General features: G+C 33.3%; 1 long non-coding RNA gene across 1 annotated transcript; it reads right to left on the bottom strand.

Annotated features, from left to right (window-relative positions):
- Positions 1-8,502: 8,502 nt before the first annotated feature.
- On the bottom strand, positions 8,503-9,708 carry LOC132730765 (uncharacterized). The gene is made up of 2 exons (XR_009625796.1): positions 8,823-9,708; positions 8,503-8,665 (listed from the first exon to the last, which is right to left on the bottom strand). It is a non-coding gene; the product is annotated as an uncharacterized LOC132730765 (long non-coding RNA).
- Between the last annotated feature and the right edge of the window lie 1,026 nt (positions 9,709-10,734).

Below are 10,734 nucleotides of genomic sequence, written 5' to 3' on the forward strand. Positions count from 1 at the left end.
TTTAGAACAGTTTTGAGTATTTTATAGATGTGGAATATGTGGAATTATGGAAGAAAGAAATTATAACAATATTTACATTGCATTATCACTGAATGTTTACATTGCACAATATCATTTGATATTTACATTGCATTATCACCGGATATTTACATTGCATTATTACCAGATATTTACATTACATTATCACTTAAAAGTCTCTAACCTCAAGTTAAACTTATATATTTAATTAATTTATAGTGAATTATGTCATTATGTCTCTACTCACTCACATCCCACAAGCTTCATATTGTAGGTAAGGTGACACTCTATGTGGTCTCCCCGTCTGAACGGCACAAATTGCCATAACTTTGTCACTCATTAATGAAGTATGGACTTACTTGATAGAGATGTTCACCTCGTGAGATTTATTGTCATATTTCTGGCGTTGTTAACAAATAAATTGTTAATTACCTTACATCAGACAGTGTCATTTTGGCTATAAAGTGCATATGATAAATGTATGCAATTCACTTATTTAATGAAACTATTTTATTTTGTTTCATATACAGTATGTGATACCTAATTTAACTTCCTTGATTATTTTATAAGTTGTTGATTTCAGTTCTTTGTTGAACCACCACAGAAGGTTGAGGAGGAAATGAAAAAAGAAGAAACTGATCCGAAACAGTTTTATAAGGTTTGAGCCATGGAGAGAACGTGGTTGTGTTGGTGATGAAAGAAAAATTCCCCCCATTCAATGACATATAAAGGAAGGCGGAAGGGAGAGTAGTATGCAGACCAGGCAAACAACTATACAGACCCTAACATTTCTTATGTTGATATACAAATGTGTATTTGTAGTGTAGATAAGCCGGACAACTATAATCTGATCAATGCTCTTTTAAATTAATATATACATGTTGTTTAGTTGTTATTGGTGCAAGAAGTTTTACTTTGTAAAACATTTATTGTTTAACTTGCTTTACATATGAACATGAAGTGAATATATGAATCTTACACTGGCTGCCGGTACAGACCGGAATATCTAGCTCAAGGGTGACTGTTTATGGCGGTAACAAACGAGGCTCTGCCGAGTTTCCGCTAAACAGTTACCCGAGAGCTAGATATTCCTGTCGGCACTGGCAGCTGGTGTTTGATTCTTTTTCTTGCATATTACATATCAATTATTTTCAGAACAGAAACTACGAAAACTGATATTCTCATTACGCACTTTTTTCTTATAGTAGCGTATGAACTTACTTCATTCATAAGAACGCAATTCATTCATAAAATGTGTGCGGCAATGACATCACTTAAAGCATGTGACTTGTCTTATATGGGGGCTGAAAGATAGGGTTTTCTAGCAATGTTGTAAACGGTAGATAATCCCGTCTGATATGCAAGAAAGATCTGTCAAGTATCATTTTTAACTGGACTATTATATTTACACAAGGAACATAACTCTGTCATGAATTTTGACAAAATCATGACCCTTTTCTACACTTAAAAATTACAGTCAAGTTTTTTTGTACCACCTCACCTATTCCCTATATCCTTTGAGCTTTTGCTTTTTAACTTTGAATACTTGTTAGTTATCAACATATCCACTTTTAGACCAAAGGACATAAATCAGTCAAGAATTTTGATAGAATTATTGAACACTTATTAGTTACCTTTATATCCATTTCTAGGCAATGGGACATAACAATTACCGTTTATTGCACATTTCATTTGTTTAAAAGTTGTTCATACTAGTAGGTTTATTGCTTTAGTAACATACTACATGTGTATTATGGTTGCAATAATGACATTTTTCTCAAATAATGAAAGCTTGTCTTTTTTCACACAAAGTGTATGTATAAATGTTATGTTGGTGATTTTTACTTAGGTATGTAGTTTTACACCAAGTGTCTGTATAAGTGTTGGTGATGTTTTCTTAGGTATGAAGTCTTGATATTGTTTTACACTTAGTGTACATGCATATTAAATGTTTGTGAATTGGTTAAATGGTTTTGTGTTAAGGTTTATTAAGAATATTATAGCTAGTTTGTTATTTGTTTTGATTATGATGTACAGTGTAACTTCTGAAAACCGAACACCTGTGGGACTAGCCAAAAAGTTTGGAATTTGGAAGTTTCCGGAATTCAGAAGTTTGGAATTATCTGAACAAGTAGAATCATAAGGTTAACATTGAACATCTGATGAATTGGTTAAGACATGATGAAAAATAATGGAAGCTTATTAAATTCATAAAATGGCAAAATTATAGGACTTTTAAAAGGTTATAACAACATTGTATATTAAATTTCATTATAACCAATAACTGAATTTATTGATCCAGAAGAATAATTTCATGTTGTACACCAGCTATTAAATAAACTGTATTTTTTGTTTTAATCACAATATACTTCTCATTTTTGATTTTTCACACTTTAATCAAGTGTTTGGCATGCTTGACAGGTTGTGATTGGTGTCAAGATAAATGGTTTCTGATAATTGGAAGATACTGACATTTTGAAGGTTTTACAATCTCATTTATAATATTCCTTCACACCTTTTTTAATATCCGGATTTTGGAAGTAAATTTGAATTAATATAACCCAAATTGTACCGGAAAGTCGTTCAGAATTTAGAAGTTTCGGAATTCAGGGGATACGGACAAAAGCCCCCGCATCCAAAAATGACAAGGTGGACAAAAGTCCCCCAGGAAATTTACATGTAGGACAAAAAAGCCCCCCCCCCATTAAAAATCTTTTAAAAAAAGGAAGACGGACAAAACCCCACCAGTTAAAACCCCACCACTCAAAATTTTATAGAGTGGACAAAACCCCACCACTTAATTGTATAGAGTGGACAAAACCCCACCACTAAATTTTACAGAGTGTACAAAACCCCACCACTTCAGTTTTATAGAGTGGACAAAACCCAACACTTACCAATTATTGGGCAAGATTTGATGAAAATATATATCATATACACATTTTTTTCACATTTTTTCTAAAATTTCATGCAATATAACATTTGTGTAATATAAGAATGAACAATTTTATTAACAATGCATGTACATCTTGCATGTGCAATATGCAAAAAAGGTGTTACAAACTGTACACACCTTGAATTATCCATTATTATTAGTTTTTTCAAATTCATTTCTTCAATTTATTTATATAAAAAATAAACTACTTACTATTAATCAAGAATATAGCACATTTTCATCAATTAATGATTAAAAATAACACATTTTGTATAGCACATTTCTAGTTTATTCAGTTGAGTCTATTACCTTCATTGTACTTAGCTTAAGCGGATACAGTGGCCGATAGCCTGAAGAAACTCGGGTACAGTCTTCTCCTTATTGATGAGTTGTTCACACATTCTTTTGAGTTTCTGATGATGCAATTGTTTGTTATTTAACATGTTTACAAGAAAGTTTTGTCCACTCTATAAAACTGAAGTGGTGGGGTTTTGTCCACTCTGTAAAATTTTGTGGTTGGGTTTTGTCCACTCTATAAAATTTAGTGGTGGGGTTTTGTCCACTCTATAAAATTTTGAGTGGTGGGGTTTTAACTGGTGGGGTTTTGTCCTACATTCTTAAAAAAACCAAATAGCTAGAGCTTAGATATGAAGCATGAAACATCTTCTAGTGGGCGTCTACCAAGTTTGTTCAAATAAAAGCCCTGGAGTAAAAATTGGCCCCGCCCCAGGGGGTCATTGTTTTTCCCTTTATCATAAAAAATCTTCTTTTAAAAACCCCAAAGAGCTATAGCTAAGATATTCAACATGAAACATCTAGTAATGGGTGTCTACCAAGTTTCTTCAAATAAGGGCCCTGGGGGTTAAAATTGGCCCCGCCCCAGGGGTCATTGATTTTCCATAACTGTGTATAGTAAAAACTTAAAAAATCTTCTTACAAAAAACCCAAAGATACTAAGCATGAAATATCTTCTAGTGAGTGTCTACCAAGTTTATTAAAATAAAAGCCCTAGGGTCAAAACTGGCGCCTCCCAGGGGGGTCATTGTTTTTCTCTTTATGTATATAGTAAAAGCTTAAAAAAATCTTTTTTTACAAACCCCAAAGAGCTGGAGCTTAGATATTTATCATGATACAAAGGGGTAATACTTTTATCAGGCCCTTTGTGTTTTTTTTTTTACTTTATTTTTTTCTACACATAATTATAGATATTATTTCTATGCTTTAAATTATTCACGAGAATGCTACAGCATATATAATAAATTACAATTCAATTCAATTAAACAATTCAAACAAAGCCTGAAACCTCTGTGGTACTCTAAGTCTTGCTGGCGGTGGCGTGTTCGTCTCAAGTGCCAAGAGAGAACCACAATATGTTATTACCACGGAGAAATGGATGGTGAGGTTTTCACCAAGTGGCTTAATCAAAAGCTAATCCCAAATCTTCCAGCACACACTGTCGTGGTAAGAGACAACGCACCTTATAGGGGCCTAACACTTTTTGCGATGACCAACGAAATCAAGTACAAAAAATGTGATGACGTCCTTCTAACAGCGCCACAACATACACTCCTCAACCAAACAGCTCAGGACTCGTGTGCTCGCAATAAATAGATGATTTTTGTTGCAAGCTGAATACCTGTGCATTGATATTAAATATTATTTTAAAAAAAAATGGAAATGATAGGATTCGAACCAGCACCTGTATAGTTGATAGACCAGTACGCTACCACTACACTACAATCACGGTGCATATCCATATCGGTACCCTCTTTGCGAAATCTGCAGAAACGGTACGTACCCTCTTTGCACATGCACAGGCCACTCTGCTAAAAACAAACCAGCGATGGATATACAATACAGTAAAATTTCAATATAATAAGGAAAGAAGGTATGACACGTAGAAAAGATGTATACCACGAAACACTAGAATGTTTTATCTACGTGCTGATTTGTCATGTTCCCGTTTTTCATGTACTACAAATTCACAATAAGCTACAAAAAATCGACATGTCTTGCTTCGCCCATCACCTCGACATATTTTTTGGGCTGAAATGAACCTGTGGCTTGATTATATATGCATCATACATATTTGGTATGTTCATTTACATATTATCTTCGGACAAATGGCAGTACATTGTCAAAAATAATTGTAAAATTCATAAAAACACCCTACTTTCAGTTTTGTAGCGGCACGGGCTACGTATACCTCTCTTCATTTGAATTTTTATATCACAGGTACCCTCTCATTTTTTTACACAGGTACCCTCAAGGCACGACATATGCTTTTTTAATTATTTGCGTTAATCGTTAGGTATGTAATATTTTTTTATTTATGTAAATGAATGTAATCAGTTCCTTGCGAAAGTGAAGGCAACTAATACTGGTAAAGTGATTGACAGCCTGCCCAGGAACGGTGCGGTGTCTGAAATGTACTAGCTGCTCTGGTAAATTCGCTTCCAGTCGTGATCCGGAGTGAAAACTACCAACAACAGAGCAGAATTCAGAAAATTTTGACAGGGGGCTTAATTTGGATTTAGGACTAAACTCCTACCCTTTAAGGGGCATCTGGGGGTGACACCGCCATAAAGTATCCATTTATAAACGTGTCGATAAATCATTCTCATCCCCTGTACATTTCTTAGGTCAATATTGCCAATAACGTATTTTCCCGCGCTTTACCGGGCTATGATCATGTTTTTAAAAGGTCCAAGACGCGCACGGGAACACTCACCAGATTACATGTTACATTTGTTCGTTTATAAAAGAAAAAAATCCGTATTTCTATAGTTAGTAACAAAAATGTGTACAAGTAGTGACATCTTTCTGATGCAAAACTTACTTAATTGTAAATAAAATAATTACATTAGTTTTCTTCCTATTTTCTCGCATTTCACAACAGGTATGTAAAACAAAAGAAAAACTACATGGATGAGCTGTGGACTGTACCACCCGCTGAATGATAGTTGTTTTCATTCATACTCACCCTATACTTGCAATATGAAGGTAATGTGAATGCAGTTACTGACACATCAAAACTTTTTTAAGTGACCACGTACAGAGCGTCGGAGAATTATACTAAAATTTGTTTATATATAGGCACATTACAGTCATTAAAGGGAAGTTAAATCAGAATTATTTAGCGACGACGTGAATGATAGTTGTTTTCATTCATACTCATCCTATACTTGCAATATGAATGCAGTTAATATTTAATCTAAAATTAATAACCTAGAACGACGTACATAATTATAAAAAATGGCAATATTTCCATACTTAAAGCCGACGTAATAAAAATTTCTTGGTAAAATTAATGTCATATATGTAAAACAGTTTTGTGTCAGTCAGTTGATAAAATAAGATTAAATTGGTCTGTTCTGTTTCAACTAATATTTATCCTCCAGTCTTTTACAAGTCGGAAGAGACTGACTGAACAACGAACATAGGGGAAATTCAATAACTGATCGAGGCAGTTTCCCGGTTACTGACTCTATCAAAACTTTTAAGTGACCATGCACGTACAGATCGAGCGTCTTGAACATCCTGTGGAGAATTATAGGAAAATTTGTTTATAGGCACATTACAGTCATTAAAGGGAAGTTAAATCAGAATTATTTGGCGACGACGTTCTACTGAAAAAAGTCATTCAAAAGGTCAGATTTTAATTCTGTTGATGCCTTAAACCAGAGATGTGTTATCTTTGTCTCTTCTAAAACGTACATTACTTTTAAGATTTTTTAAACAAGTGCATACATTATGCTCATATGACAATAAAATTATTTTAAGCAACAAGTCAAAACAAATTTTCCAAGAAGTTGAAACAATTTGATTTTTTGGCTAGCTCATTTTGGCCCCGGTGAAAGGGTGATTTCAAAATGTTAGATACATTTATTTCATTATTGATGTAAAATGAACCAATTAATGTATGAAAGAATCGATGAATGAATGAATACTTGACAGTACAGGTTTGACTAAGATGATAGACATTACTCCTTGTGTAAAAACAGATATTTTGACTGGTACTGATCGAATAATCAGTTTGCAAATTAGAATCTACCTCTTCTTAAATTAATGAATAAGTATTTACGTTGACATCTAAAACTATATAGAGGATAGGCTCATTCAAGTTTTTTTCTATAAATACAGGATATATTTTCATCGAGTGGTATGAAAATAAATATTTCATGAGTGGCGGTTGCCACGAGTGAAATATTATAATTTTCATACCACAAGATAAAAATAAATCCTGCAATGTAGGCCTATTTATAATAAAAACTTGAATTTTCTGTTTATTATAGATAATAGAGGCTGAGCCATATATACATTTTTCTTTTTTTTTACATAACGATTTGACAGATTTCGACTTGATTTCCTATTGGCTGAATTAAAAAAAGTAGTCCGGCAAGACACCAGTGAAAATACGGAAATATGTTTCACTGCGAAAAAAATAAATTTTGTACAGTGAAAAAAAACGGAAAATGAAATTATCCATTTTATTTCATCAATATTTCATTTATAAGTATATAATAAAATAGAACGCATCACCTAAAATACAATTATTTTGACATAGATGGCAATATATCAAAATACGATCCAAATTTGTATTTATGTTTGGTGAATACAGTATGGTACGAACCGATCGTGAAGCGAATCTTCATAATATCTGTTTAACCAATCAAATTCCTAAATTAAATTCACATCCAAGATGGAGACTACCGAGGGTTCGCAAGGACATTTTCAGGACTATCAACAAGTTTTATCAACTTTGGAAGCATTGAATGGACAGAGATCATCATCAAAGCTGTGCGATGTAATTTTGCAAGTATCAGATGAAAAAATATTTGCCCACTCTAATGTTCTAGCAGCAGCAAGCCCATATTTTGATTCGGTGTTCAGTGGTCAGGATCTCCCGAGGGCTTTTTCACAAAAAACTCCACAAATCATAGAAATTCACATTGATGGACCCTCGGACCCAGGCTATACAGAAGCATTACATAAAGTGGTGGACTTTATGTATACAAGTCGTATACAGCTAGACAGCAATGTACTTGTGCAAGTGCTTGAAATAGCTAGGATCATGCAGATGTCTAGAATTATAGGTAATAACATTAACAGTTACAGTGTGTCTGGTTACCATAACAGTATGTGTTTCTTTGCCTACAATATAAAATGGCTGGGGCGTTTAGTGTTACCCTGTTCCGCCTTTCCATCATCATCTGCACTATCATCTCAAATTTGATTCAGAGTCAACTCGTCCTCTGGTCAACTCGTCCTCTGGTCAACTCGTCACCTTTTTGGTCAACTCGTCCCCTGGACAACTCGTCCTCTAGTCAACTCGTCCCCAACTCGTCCCTTATATTTTATTACTACTTGTTTTTCATATAGTTCATAAATCATTATAGACTGTTAAAATAATATATTATAAAATTACTGAATTGGACATATTTTGACGCTTTTTGTATGCGAATATTTGGAGTTTCATCTTATAATAAGGATATATATGCATAATTCTGATTAAATTACATACAGAAAAAAAAAACACGAAGACGATCAATAGCAATAACATTTAATGTATAAAAACATGTTTTATATGCAAAGATAAAATATCATATAGTATGTCTTTTTTGTCAATATTATGCCAGACATGTATATATTCAGCTTTGGCTGAGGGCACGCTGCCATGGTTGTGATCCTTTCCACCAGGGAAATCAGGAACTGAAAAGGAATAAAAATCGTTACTTCCTTTTGTACAGAGAATCAGTGTCTGCAAAATTATACATTATTAACTAGCCAATGTTATGGTCATTTCTGTTCTGTAAAGAACATTTTAATGTTAATTCTGAGGTCTTCATTTAAATATAATTTGACTTACGACTCTAGGACGTCATCCCGTTCGTAGTAGGAGTTGTCAGCTAGGATAGACCTTGAACAATCAGCAGCAGATTCATTACCATACTCAGACATAGAGACATCGTAGTTCTCACTAGAAAATGTTGTGTTGACTGATGAACTGACCACATAACCCGTCTCGTTGCATGATTCGTCGGACTGGTGTGAGTTATCCGCACAAAACTGAAGAGATTCATCGACAGGCTCTTCTCTAGCAATGGCACTACATGGCTGACAAATGAACGCAATCTCCCGGTCACCTCTCACAGCTGACCTATAGTCATTTGATAATAGGATTAACGACACAAATACCTCTGTGGTTGGATACGTTTTTATATATTTAAAGAACGCGTGTCTTTAATTTGAAATTATACAAATCGCGTGAAAATCGTGCCAAAGGTTGTTATAAAAATTTATTTTCCAAATGTCGAATTTGTTTTGATGGTGTATGGTCAAATATATGAAAATGTTGATTAAATACAATTAATACATTCAATATGTTGAATTGTATTATACAAGAAATTCTGGAACTCGGTTTTATACAGCTCCTCTTTGAGATCAGTTTAAAGATTTATTTATGGAAATTGAATATTAATCTTTACTAATTATTAGATGGCAATTGAATACTTGGTAATTACTTTTATGTCTTCAATCATGTTTTCAATCAGTTAATATCCACTGCAAATATTATTGTACGGATTTTTTATTTAAAAAAAAATAATGAAAAAAAAATAAATAAATTCTAACTCTTTCAAAAGGCATGTATGTATATACAACTCCTATGATAATAATGGACCATAATATTACAATAAAATGCAATTTAAAAAAAAAAATAAAACTTATTAAATTCATTAAATATTCTTTGACAATTTTTATTCCAATACACTATATAAGATCATTTGGAATTGCAAGACCATTTGTCTGTTAAAAATGAACATAAACATCACAAATGACTAACCTAAGTCACAATCAACAACACAAATAATTAAAATTGTCACATATACACCGTTCACATGCAGTCTATAATCCAACAATATGGAATTCTAAGAAATGATTAATATGCACTATAAAAAATAATCCAATGTTCATATAACGTACAACGCAAATTATGTGTTTTTAAGAATAAATCTTATATTTATCTGGGCAACTTTTATATTGACAATTTCCCAACAAACAATTATCATGTTTTTAATTGACACGATCCTTCTTTAATGAGATCAATACGCACCGACATAAAAATTTTAGCGCTTCTAATTTCTGTTAATCTGTCGTCAGTCTTTAATCCATTCAGGGAGGCGGTAAAAATCAAAGAGTTGGACCTAATTTTAGTTTTAATTATCATTAAAACTCCGATTAATTAAACATTAATTGAATGTTTGTAAACTTACCTGTCTTTGTAGTTTGACATCAAAGCTATGCACGTGCGCTTAGATAAAGATCATTAAAATTTAACGTAAAAAAGACGTTATTATTTTATTAATATTTCGATATCAATCAAATTCAGTATTAATTTTACATATTTTACATAAAAGAATTATTTAAAGACATTTTAAAGACAGAGATCGAAAGTAGGGGACGAGTTGACCATATTAGGGACGAGTTGACCAAAAGTAGGGGACGAGTTGACCAAAAAGGTGTCGAGTTGACCAGAGGACGAGTTGACCAGGGGACGAGTTGACCGGATTGCCTCAAATTTGATATATATATGTGTAGGTCAAGTTAGAATTTAGTCATGGTACGATGAATTTGACAGAGTTATGCCCCTTATAGAAATTTTCGAATCCGGGTCAGCTCGGCCCTAAAACGTACTCAGCCCCCGATTCAGCTCGGCCCTATTCCAACTCGGCACGGGTCAACTCGGCCCACTTTTTCAATTATTAATATTTAGGTTTGTG

Source organism: Ruditapes philippinarum, unplaced genomic scaffold (genome assembly GCF_026571515.1).
Source record: "Ruditapes philippinarum isolate M1 unplaced genomic scaffold, ASM2657151v2 ctg16528_1_1_1_1, whole genome shotgun sequence".
NCBI lineage: Eukaryota > Metazoa > Mollusca > Bivalvia > Venerida > Veneridae > Ruditapes > Ruditapes philippinarum.